We start from the raw sequence: 12916 nt of genomic DNA, 5'->3' as shown, positions 1-12916 counted from the left end.
CTGTCCCTGACAACCTCAGCATTAAGCGCACAATCGTGTACCTGGATATTTACAATCTGTTCTAGACGTGGCTGTGGTGTGAGCGAGCGGAGACGAGAGGAGCGGAACGGAACGAACGGCGTCTGACGAGATATGTAAATGGCCTCCCGGGACGGTCGCGATACGGCGGCCGCGGCTTGTTAGGCGCCTGCACGTGGGACGCGCGCGTCGACGGCGCAGCTGTGTACGCCCCGCCCTCCGCTTCACACTCGGCCGTTGGGCAACGCCGGGCTCCGCCTTATTTAAATATGCCCCTTATGGGGCCGACCTAAATTCTGCGCACCGTGTTCCCTCTGACTCGGCCCGTGTACGTGAAAGAATGAAGACCTGTAATCGAAACTACTAACGGCATTGTTCGTTGCCCACACTACGTCGTCACAATTCTTCCGGCCCGTTCGCTGAACTTGTCGGGTGCCGTAACGAATACTTTTATACGGGCATGTCTCCCTGTCCATTTACATCCGGATCTGCGGGTGAAATAGTTGTTTACAGTTTTACTTCGCCCATTACCGATGCAGACGCCCATTTCCGCCTTACCGTTGAGTTTACTTTAACGCAGGCAACTGGACAAAACGGCTAGCCCATAAGACAGCTACCCTCTACCTCCGTACAAAAAATTTCTACAATGATGATGATAGTAGGTATTAATTCCACAGCTGAGGTAGTCTTCGGTACGCTTATCATATGCGACAAGGTAAACATCGAAGGCATCCCCTCTGTTTTTCAGTGGCTGTAAAAATCGAGACAGAATCGAAATTCCACATCGAAGAGGAAAAACTGTCACACAAGGGTAAAAAGACATTGTTTCAAATCTTGTTTTGGTTGTAGGACACCACCACCCCAGGGAAGTTTCATCATTTGGGAAAATAAAAAGTGAAAGCTAATGTAAAATGTAACATGAACTAGCCGTCTGAAGATGAACCTTCCAGTTCTAAACCTGTAACGGCGCTATTTGAGTAATTAAATAGCATTGTAAGAAGTGGCTGGTTTCTGTTGCCTTCTTTGTAAGAGTCAACCTGTAATAGTAGTCCGCCCCCGGTAGCTGAGTGGTCAGCTCAACGGACTGTAACTCCTAATGGCCCGGGTTCGATTCCCGGCTGGGTCGGAGATTTTCTCCGCTCAGGGACTGGGTGTTGTGTTGTCCTAATCGTCATCATTTCATCCCCATCGACGCGCAAGTCGCCGAAGTGGCGTCAAATCGAAAGACTTGCACCAGGCGAGCGGTCTACCCGACGGGAGGCCCTCGTCACACGCCATAATTATTATTATTAACCTGTAATAGTAAGTATGCAGTTCTTAACTAAATTTCCCTGAGCGACCCAATAAACATAGTCCCTTCTGACAGACAATTTCTACTCGTCGTTCTGCGGACATTTGGAGAATAATTAGGCAAGTCAGTTAAGGTCCGTCCTCGAACCCAAAGCAGATATCTTCGAATGTTCAAGTTTCAACTAATACCTTGCTGCTTTTTTATATTTATTTACTGGTATTTCTGGACGTGCCCATGCAGCCATCTCAACAGTGGAATGTGATTTCAGACGCTACGAATGTAAAGACAACACAACACCGAGGCCCCGAGAGGAGAAACTCTCCGACCCGACTGGGAATCGAACAGGGGCCCCATTGGTTAGCAATTACCACGCTAACTGCGCAGCTACCGCCATGGACTGTGTTGCTGTTACAGACTGCCACGGTAATGCCGTTGTGTACTGTACGTAACAGAATATAACTGCAACGAATGAGTTATACGGCATGTGGAGGAAACCTGTCGAATAGGAAACATTTGTTAAATAACATAGAGTGCTCTCTGGAAAAGATGAAAGGAAGAACTAAATGTGCCTTGAAGAGAGCAAGTGGCGAACAGTCACTGACTGGCAGAACACTGAATAAATCTAACTTTCTGCTGGCACGCTCTCCATGATTCGTTCCCAACACCGTTCGATATCGCTGTTTCCGTAACAGGAAGAAGTGACAGCAAATTAATGACAGCCGTGGGAAAGTGCACGTTTGGGAACAGCGTAAACGCTCTTTATCCTTCTCTCTTAGTGAACAACTGTGTGGAACTGTGCTTAACACTTCAGACTCGAGACTACGCAGCGGCCTCGCTGCAACTTACTTAGGGTCTGTCGAAAGAAAGTTGGTTAATTATTGCTCAAAGACAGACAAACCCTCCCCCTTCCCTCACCCCTTTTCTTTCTCCCATTGAATGGTAGCACAGTTACAGTAAGTATTTTATAGCTTTTATAGAGGGTACTTCAAAATCATTGCCACAAAACCCTAGGACTGATAGGCTACGTCACGGGGAGACTAAATACTCGCTGACGCTTCCCAGCGACGGTAGGTGTCCTTTGGTAGTCGTCGGCCCTGGGACGATGAGATTTCACCGAACTACCAGCATCTACTAACCACGTGTACACCGGACTACAAACCCTAACAAACTGATAGAATGATCTTCAACAAAAATTAATGTCTCAAAGCGGAGAAAGATATTTTAGAAGCGAATCAGTAACTGTAATTGCCTCCGCCTACGGCCTTTCATGTGAAGCAGATGACTGGATGATAGGCAACACACTTAGCATACAAACGCCGCACAGTGCCTACGCGTTGCCGCCTCTCAGGGGCATAATCAGTCTTCAACTGCGCCTGGCATCGCCGAGAGGCACCAGCGAACATTTTTTTCTTTAATAAAAGTTGTTCACTATGACGTGATCTATCACCCCTAGACGTTTGTCGCAAAGTCTGAAACACCCTGCACAAGCAGATGTGTATGTAGCGTAAAAGCGAGGGGAAATCGATACACCAGTACATAAATTATAACAATCACAAAGTTTTTTTGATGAATGACTTGTTTATACACACAATCAGTTGCTGTATAGGCGTCATTAAAATGTGCTGTTAATTTCGGTCTGCGATTCCAGGGTGACAGTATACTTACTGGCAGTGCCTGCACATCTCAGTCAGTTGGCTCGTGTCACTAGCTTCGTATGTGCCATACTAAATGCCTGCTGGGGCAAATGTCACGTGGGTTTTGTTTTGAAGTTTTACCACAGAGCGCTACAGCACTGAGCTATTACCTTCAATTATGCATTTTAACTGTCGATATTTGTGGATGATATGCACAGTGTAGTAGACCACAGCCCTATGGCTTTAACATCGGTTTATGTCAGTATGTGATTTTACGAGTCCATTTTATTTCTGGAGACGACAAATTTATATTCGTCGAAACCAATATAAATGGTTAACAAACCTTTAATTTTGCAACTGGTTCGCTGTTGTTTTGCAATCCTATCAAGTTTCTACGTGCACCTTTGTTGAAGCACAACCATGTTTAAAATGGAGGATGTCTGGGCTATAGGTATATACAAATCCTTATAACGAAAGAATTCGAAATTTTACGTTGTTGGGTAAATACGCAATTAAACTGTTCAAATGGGTCTGAGCACTATGGGACTTAACATCCGAGGTCATCAGTCCCCTAGACTTAGAACTACTTAAACCTAACTAACCTAAGGACATCATACACATCCATGCCCGAGGCAGGATTCGAACCTGCGACCGTAGCGGTCGCGCGGTTCCAAACTGAAGCGCCTAAAACCACTCGGCCACTTCGGCCGGCATATACGCAATCGACAGAGATGCTCTCCAAGATGCGATACTCACCATTCCATGATCGGCGCCGAGTCGCATGGCGCTTGCGCGCTAGTGATAAAGGTATACCCGTCTCGACATGACGACGTACTATGCAGTTTCACACACTCCTTCCGATGTCATTCCCCCCGCCCCCCCCCCCCCCTTCAGTGGGATGTAACCACATTTCTCCATAACACGTCTCCTGAGCGTTGAATCGTATAGGGGGTCCTACAGCCCGGTCCCCTATGTCTTCCGGTTTGACGCCGCTGGATTTCAGTGCATCGAGGTTTATCAAGGACGCTATTTACAGAACAAAGAGACCTGGCGGATTTGAAGCAGCAGGTCTACGCCGCAGTAGAGGCAGTAATACCTGTCATTCCTATGAACACGCGACGAGGAGTGCCGGTTCAAAATCTGTCTAACTACAAAGAGTGCCCACATTGAACTGAACCAACACGCATAAAAATGATTCGGCTCCTTTGTGGAATGATGGACAAATAAAGTTATAAACCTTAATATGCACTGATATATAAACAAATGTTTTTCTATTCCTCTAAGCCCGGACATTCTGTACCGTGTATCAGTTTTGTCATTGCCAGATTGGCCAACTACAAAAGCACTTTAGTAAAGGCTGTACTGCAGTGGACGATGTATATAAACATGTGTTTTAATGAGTATGGTACAACTGTGGAGCACTGTCTTGCAAAATTATTGCGGTCAGAAGCAAGATGCTTTGGCCGTGGATGTAGTCAATACGAGAGGAGCCATCGCTTCCAGTTGCAAGGTAGAGGCCAGCGGTGCTCATGTAGCAGTGGGCAGTAATACGACGCTCCCCACCCCCTCTCGACCCCGGCCCGGTGGTCAGCAGCGCAGGGCGGAAACACGAGTGTCAGCGCGCGTGCCGGCAGGAAAGCGGCCGGGCGGGGCTGCGAGCTCGTGATAAGGCAGGGGCGGTGGGGGCGGCGCGGGCGGCTTCGCCTAATGACGGCTGTCGGCGCCCGCGACATGCGACGCTGCGCTGCCGGGCATCTGATTCGCCGCCGCGCGGCTGCGGAAATCCATTTCCCACAGGAAGGCCACCGGCTCCCGCTGCATCCAGCTGATGCGGGAAATTGGTCTCCCAGCTCGCAGCTCCGTGATTTCTATACTGATGTTGCCGCGGTCAGTCGTGTTCTGTGATACGGTTTCTTAGAACGTTTTTCTCGCTGTTTGCTGTGTGATACGGGATCGATTCTCCAGTTCTCAACATCAGCTCACCAACAACAGTAAAGATGAGACAATTCTAATGTGAGATCAAAAAAAAAAAATTCAAATGTGTGTGAAATCTTATGGGACTTAACTGCTAAGGTCATCAGTCCATAAGCTTACACACACTTAACCTAAATTATCCTAAGGACAAACACACACACCCATGCCCGAGGGAGGACTCGAACCTCCGCCGGGACCAGCCGCACAGTTCATGACTGCTGCACCCAGACCGCTCGGCTAGTCCCGCGCGGCAATGTGATGTGCTTAATCCGGGTCAAGATTGGAGCGTGGTATCTACACATCTGTTCTAAAATGTTTAACACAAGCATAACAATTCTTTTACAAATTTCCAGTATCCACGCATGAGGTAACTGCACGCCGCATTTCTGACACTCGTTGTTTTATTTCCGTCACGCAGATTCGGGTCATGGGTTATACGTAATCAGGCCAACTCGTAAACATCTACAAACAATATGTGCATGCACATTTCGTCTCTGAACTGCTCATATAAAAAAGATAAAATTACTGGCATCAGAGAAAGATGCGACTTCATATTTACATGGGTGTATGGTGGACGCTTTCAAATTAGTAAGTACGTTCACGTGATACTTAAGCTTTTCCAGGCTCTCCAGTCAGCATATAATAGATGTCTTCCTCTTCTCCGACAAACAACCAAAGTCCCAGTGTGAACATACTCCTGTTTTTCTTATCCTTGTACTAATATTCATTCCTGATTTTTTACTCGTTCTTTGGCTATCTCATATGTGAACAATTCTATTTGCTCTTATTTTCAGAACTAAATTGCTACTTTTCCAAATCTGATGCTTCCAGTACTGCTGCCACGTATTCTTGTTAGTATTCATTACTCTGCTTTGCCAGGCTCGTTATTCTATGCTGTATGTACTTAACACATTTTAATGGAGTGGAATTATTGTAATAGTTGTGCTCATTACTACAAATATTATCATTACTGTGGCTGTTAAATCGTAGGCTCTTTTATTTGTGAAATTAATTATTGAGATGTCTGGTTAGTGTGGGAGAGTTCCTGAAGATTCTAATTTCGTGAGGCAAAATAAATTCATACAGATGTAAAAGCACAAAAATAAAGAATGCGAAACTATGAAGTCAGCTTGGCTGCAAACTACTGCGAAGAACAGCTCGGTAGATTCAGTATGGAATATGATTAATTCCATTACGAGCCAGACTCAAGCATTGATAAAGAATAGCAAGTTGTTTCAACCACTGCAACTATATCCATAAATTTTCTTTTCGTCTTTTTTCAGTTTGTTGTAGGCTTTGGCAAGGAACACAGTTTTTTTTTCTTCGAACTGTTTATAACTCAGCTCTAACCGGACATTAAATCAACAACCTCAGGTTCGTACTTTACGATGATGGCCTTACAATGCCGAGTTGACGCAGGAGCGAATCTCGCTCCGGTGGGTATCATTACGCACCGCAGGCCGTCCGCATGACGGAACTGAAGCACAGGTATCAATGAAATTCCCCACGTTATGGCTTGCCTCTCGTATTTCCCTCCGACCCACGACGGGCTGACGCGTGCCCCCAGTCACGCACCCGTCCTGCTCCTTCCTGGAATCGCTGCACAGGCAGCTCGTAACAGACGCCTTGTTGCACCGGTGCAAGTAACACACCGGCAGCCGGCCCGTAATTGCCGCTGACGTAAACGCAGCCGTATCATGTTTACCCTTTTCTGCTGCTATAAGTGCTACTAAAGACTTAGACTTGAGCTGTTGTGTCCGAGATGGACGCTATAACACATCTGAAATGTTACAGTTATTCTTAGCATTATTTATTGTTCCCCGTTTTCATTCAACATTAACTCTGCAAGTTATTGCTCAATAAATAATTTCTTCGGATCTAATGTCATCCTGCCATTAGCATTTATATACCATCAACTTACGCCGGCCGGGGTGGCCGAGTGGTTCTAGGCGCTACAGTCTGGAACCGCGCGACCGCTGCGGTCGCAGGTTCGAATCCTGCCTCTGGCATGGATGTGTGTGATGTCCTTAGGTTAGTTAGGTTTAAGTAGTTCTAAGTTCTAGGTGACTGATGACCTTACAAGTTAAGTACCATAGTGCTCACAGCCATTTGAACCACTGTTTAGAAGAAAATGGAAAAACTCGTCAGTGTGCACCTCGAGAACACGTGGTTGACTTAAGCCTAGATGCTCGGATTGTGTTCTGAAGTTAAGATTCATTATCTTCTTTACGCATTCTTTTAATCTGTCGTTTTCATTAGCGCGCAATCTCAATGGTTTAAGTGTTTGGCATTGCACAAATCGACCCGGCTTCGTCCCTCAGATATCTCATTCACTCTGTTTATCTGCGCTTAATAAATGTTGCACGTAACATCTGATAAGCGTTGACTTCACTTGCTCAACTCTACCATTTATTTACTGAAGAGAAAAAACCGGATACTCCTTCTTTACATAAATTGTACTCTTCTGTAACTTGAACATTGAAATTTAATGAGTTCCTTCGTAAGGCGACCAAACTAGGTTATTTTGTGTCGAGATAGCAGATAGTTCGTCCAGCATAACACGAACACCTCTACCTTTTTCAGAACGGCTTCTATTAAACAATTACGGCTTACGGGAAGTAAAATTTGAAAGGTCACCTTTAACACTTGTAACTGTTTTGGCCCACTAGATACTGAAACCGATACGAATGACGTACTTCCTTATCAATGGCACTGTCAATTTGCCAGTGAATGGAAGAAACGTGTGGGCTACAAACTGTATAGAAAGAACTAGGATTGCCTACAGTTCTGATGGATGTAGGCTACAGTAGTTTTGCAGAGGCAAATAGTCTTACACAGGGTTTTTTAAAATTTATTCACTTTCGGGACATGCCCTTACACCAATTTCAGTTGGGTAGTGTCAATTATGACGATACGAAGGAAATGAACACCCAGTCCCCAAGCGGAGAAAATCGCCACCGGCCCGGGATACCTTGTTCAGGATAGACTAGGGCCGGCCGCTGTGACCGAGAAGTGCTAGGCGCTGCAGTCCGGAACCACGCTGCTGCTACGGTCGCAGGTTTGAATTCTACCTCGGGCATGGATGCGTGTGATGTCCTTAGGTTAGCTAGGTTTAAGTAGCTCTAAGTTCTAGGGGACTGATGACCTAAGAGGTTAAGTCCCATAAGTGCTCAGAGCCATTTGATAGGCTAGCTTGCAGACCAACATCACACCAACGATTGTTTGACGATCACAACAACAATAATAAGAATATGAGCCATGTGGAGCAGCGCAGTTTCACTTACATTTTTAGGTACCTACTCTTTAATGGGACCAAAATAGCAGGAAAGAAGATAGAGTTAAACATTTCGTCAACGATATTATAATTAGAGATAGCGGAAGGAAAATGGTCGAGCCCTCATCAAATTCACTATCCCGGCGTTTGTCTTAAATGATTTAGAGCAGCCACAAAAATCCAAAACTGGATGGCCGAAAGGACATGAAACACCATCCTCTTCAACATTTGTTCAGTGTCTTCACCCCTGTGCAGTCTCTTCTAGTACTTATTAGATGGATGTGCCCTCCTGCTCCCACCCCCACACCTAACGTACACTCTCTTTACGTATTTGCTAGTGAATGACTGGGTATGCTCCTTATACTCTATTTAGTGGTAGGTACATGCTTGTAAAAATTTTGTGTATTTTTCTGTCGATTCGCTACAGTTCGCAACATGGGAGGAGCCTCCTTCAGAGCAATCAGTTGAGCTGCAATTGCACCTTTTCCGACTCTGACGACGCTACGTGGAGCGTAGAACGGATATCGACACGTGGAGGACAGCTGGCTGGAGTGGCGGAGTCCAGCGCAGTGCGGTGGAGTACGGCAGTGAGCACGGCACGCGAGCCAGGGGCAGCGCTGCAGCCAGAGCCGACACGTGAGCCGGGTATTAGGGGCGGCGGCGCGCCGAGCCCGGGTTAATGGAACACTGAGCCGATCGGCAATCTCTTAACCCTTCCCGGACGGCGGCCGCTAATATCGCACGAGTGCCGCCGCCTGGACTCACCTGCGCCGGCCCGTCTCTCCCCGTCGTCCCGTCTCAGGGGGGCGTCTCTCTCTCTCTCTCTCTCTCTCTCTCTCTCTCTCTCTCTCTGCCTCTCCCCCCAATCAATCACGAACACCTGAGACACAAACTGGACCGGCGCAGCGAGCATATCCGTCACCCGCATTCTGTCATTGGCATTATTCTACCCTCTAGTGCTCTCAAAATATCTCCACTTCGATCTGCCTGTCACTCCGCTGTTTATTTATTCGTATCCTTATTTCTTGCTACACTCTGTTCCTGTGGTCTCCCGTCCGAATAATGGTTTGATATAAAACTCCTCGCTTGTCTACCCTGTACCAGCTTCCTCACGTCTGTGAGACAACTACGACCTGCCAACATCCACTCGAAACTGCTTGCTGCACGAGCTTGATTCCAGGGGAATGAATGTGTGAATTCCTAAGGCACCAAACTGCTGAGGTCATCCGTCCCTACACTTACACACTACTTAAAGTAACTTACTCTGAGGACAACACATACCCATGCCCAAGGTAGGAGTCGAACTTCCGGCGGGAGAGCCCGCGCAATCCGTGACATGGCGCATCAAACCGCGCGGCCACTCCGCGCGGCGATTGGCGATTCCAATGGAAGGGGCGAGGAGTGCCACATGGGTCAAGACCCCTCCCGAAGAAGATTTCACTAAAAGCGTTTATATTTTTGTAGTCAATAAATTAATTCCAAAAATTTTAGGCTAACTTTCGAGGAGTAAATAAGTAGGAAAAGTAAGAGTTTCGAGAACGGTAAGAAATTATAGAAAACAAGCTATGTGTAACATTTGATCCTTCCACGTGGCTGTGCTTGCGGCCTCACTGGCTGCAGAAAAAACTCCAGACAGGCGAAGACGCCCATTCATAGGCCAACCGTACCTGCTGTCAACAATAAGGTCCATATGATTCCTATGTGCACAGGTGGAAACAGAAAACCGAAATAAGTTGAGTAATGCGGAAAAGAAAGGGGAAGAAGCTCAAAATTAAAAATTAAAAAATCGAAAGACTGACTTTCTCCAACGTGGGTGGCAACGACTGAAGCGAACACCAGTTCCCTCATTTACCCACTCACATAGCCATAGTCTGTAGACCTGTGTTCGCAATCTTAGTTCCAAGTGAAACAATGATAGTGATGAGTGCACACTATCATTTTATTGTTCTTGTCATGGCCTTCAGTGCAAAGACTCGTTTGATGCAGCTCTCCACGTACCTCGTTCAAGCCTTTTCATCTCCAATTAACTGCTGCACTCTATGTTCATTTGAACCAGGTTATTATGCAGCCAGTGTGGCCGAGCGGTTCTAGGTCTGGAACCGCGCGACCACTACGGTCGCAGGTTCGAATCCTGTCTCGGGCATGGATGTGTGTGATGTCCTTAGGTTAGTTAGGTTTAAGTAGTTTTAAGTTCTGGGGGACTGATGACCTCAGAAGTTAAAAACAGTTAGTATTAAGTTGAATCTAGTTAGATAGCATGAAGAAAACGCTCAGAGTCAAATATCCTACCCTGTAAGACGCTTATTGCAATAATTCAGTATTTTCTCTTTTTTCGTCATAAATGAAGATGCTGAGACTGAAGACAATAGTGCTGTCAAGGAAATAATGACAACGACAGGATTGCAGACAACAACCACCTCGTTTATAGCGCGCGAAGAACCGGCTGAGCGGGAGACGATGATGCCGAATGCCGTCAAGCAGCGAAGCGCTGATTGCGTTACGTTGCAACGCACCATTCGTCCCGTTACTGACTCCGTTAATTGAACACGTCCCGGACACGCAATTTCTGAACTGTTAAGAAAGCGTACCACTGCTCGGAGGCAGCCAAACACGAAGCCTTAATTAGAAGAGTACCGAGCCACCCGCGACAAGAAGCAGCAGAGGAAAAAAAGAGGACGCTGCCGGTAATTGAAAGCGGACAGCTCGGCTCGGCGAATTAGATTTATTAATAGCACTGGGCCCGACGCGACCGGAGGTAAATCACGCCTGTCAGCAGGCGACGGAGGTCTGGCCGCGCGGACGAGACTGTACCGACGCCACGAGACGCTTTTTGCGTCGCCGAGTCCAGTTTCTAGGCGAGCGACGTCACGGGCGTTACGTCAGCGTGCGGATGACTGGACGGCCTACAGCCTTGTCGGCAGACTTCGCTTCGCGTCGCCTCGTTTGCGTCGTGTGGGCGGTCTGCGGCACAACCTCTCTGCTAGGTCGCTGTCTGAAGGCTCGCCTGCTACTACTGCTGCGTGAATCGTCCGGGAGTGAGTGAGTGAGTGGAAGCAGCGGATGCAGGGAGAAACCAGCCCAAAATAAGATAGTGATTCAGAAGGTGTAGGACCCTGAAACTAAGTTGTATTAAAATTTAAATGCTGACCACTCTCCATCAAATGAGGTCGCGCTGTAGTGAAGATGGATCCGCAATCGGAAAGAAGAGGGATCCACATTTCAAACCAAATTTCAAGCATCAGGCATCTCATGTTTCCCTTATCGCTTCAGAAGATTGCCGGTGTGAATCCTTCAAATATAGCCAGAATGCACAATGAACTGTTTAACACAGAGCAGCAATGTTTATGTGTCGTCAATAATAGTGTGTGCGAGACGGAGATCAGAACCCTTTTGTGGGGAGTGCACTGCAATTTTGTTTTGAATACTGGTCCAGCACTAAGTTTCAGTTCGTTACATGTAACGACCACATCATGCATAAACTCTCCTCAGATTAAGAGAATTCATGCAAGCAACAACCATGAGGCTATTGACAAGCCAGTCTACAGCATGATTCTGTGATGATGTTACAGGCTATCAATGTGAGTTGAGGGGCTCTGGTCCGGAAACGATCGAGTAGATATTCTGGGAGAAGGTAGTATGGACCAAAACCACAAAAAAAGTCCAATAAACATTACCTCTAAAGTGCACTCCATAAAAGCGATGACTACTTGTTCATCTTTGCTAATATAAACACATCTCTTCTGCTGAACAAGTAAGTGCTCATAGCTTCTAAGGTATGCATTTTAGAGCCCATGTTTACTACTGTGATGTTTGGTTTGTGGGGCGCTCTTCTGCGCAGTCATCAGCGCCCGTACAAAGTCACGGTTTTGACACAGTCCAATTTTTACACAGTCCAATTTTTACACAGTCCAATTTTTACACAGTCCAATCTAGCCACTGTCCGAATGATGATGATGATGAAATGATCACAACACAAACACCCAGTCTCCGGGCAGAGAAACCCATGTTTACTTAATAGTTTTTTCTTGTTTTGGTCCACACTAACTCCTCCGAAATTGCAGTAGAAGGGCTCACTGTAACAGGTACCAGAACGATAGTCGCTTATAACTCTCTAAATGGTTGTTTCCAGACCAGGATTACTTATCTCAGCTTGATGCCTTCACCCTTCTCCGTCCTACCTGAAAGTCTGTAGCACCGTTATGGTATCACCCTATGTACAGGGTGCTAGAGGCGTAAGTGCAAAAAATTTTATTAATAATTGAGGGCAGTGTACTGAACAACATTACAAGAGTATTTACTTCATTTGCAGACCAGCAATTATCGCTATTACGACTAGCATCTTTTTAGGTTGGTTAGTACCTTCAAGTACATGCGGCATAAGAAAGCCATTAACGTTTATTTTCCCCTTGGTAGCAGGTCAGGTATTGAAGCGTGGGCGCGTGCACGCGAAATGAATAGAATATACTGACATGCACTGTCCATTTCACGACACAGTTACCTTCGTGGTGGACACATCGGGTAGTAACTTCTGCGATCTGTTTTGCGGGGAGACTGTTACGCGCAGAGAAAAAACAACTAACACAATGTGTACATGAAATGGGTACATATTAAGTTACCAATTACCACAATGTCTACACCTATAACCTAATGCCACGTATGTTACAGAAATGTGGAAGCGAGGTGGAGCACCATCACGTAGTAACCACATTACACTTCGCATCACCA

General features: G+C 46.4%; 1 non-coding gene across 1 annotated transcript; it reads left to right on the top strand.

The window, feature by feature from the left end:
* The first annotated feature begins 6842 nt into the window (after positions 1-6842).
* On the top strand, positions 6843-6926 carry Trnas-gga (transfer RNA serine (anticodon GGA)). Its single transcript is given in 2 exon segments — positions 6843-6882; positions 6892-6926. It is a non-coding gene; the product is annotated as a tRNA-Ser (tRNA).
* Positions 6927-12916: the final 5990 nt, after the last annotated feature.

This window comes from Schistocerca serialis, chromosome 5 (genome assembly GCF_023864345.2).
Source record: "Schistocerca serialis cubense isolate TAMUIC-IGC-003099 chromosome 5, iqSchSeri2.2, whole genome shotgun sequence".
NCBI lineage: Eukaryota > Metazoa > Arthropoda > Insecta > Orthoptera > Acrididae > Schistocerca > Schistocerca serialis.
This window is presented reverse-complemented; position numbering and strand designations above follow the sequence as displayed.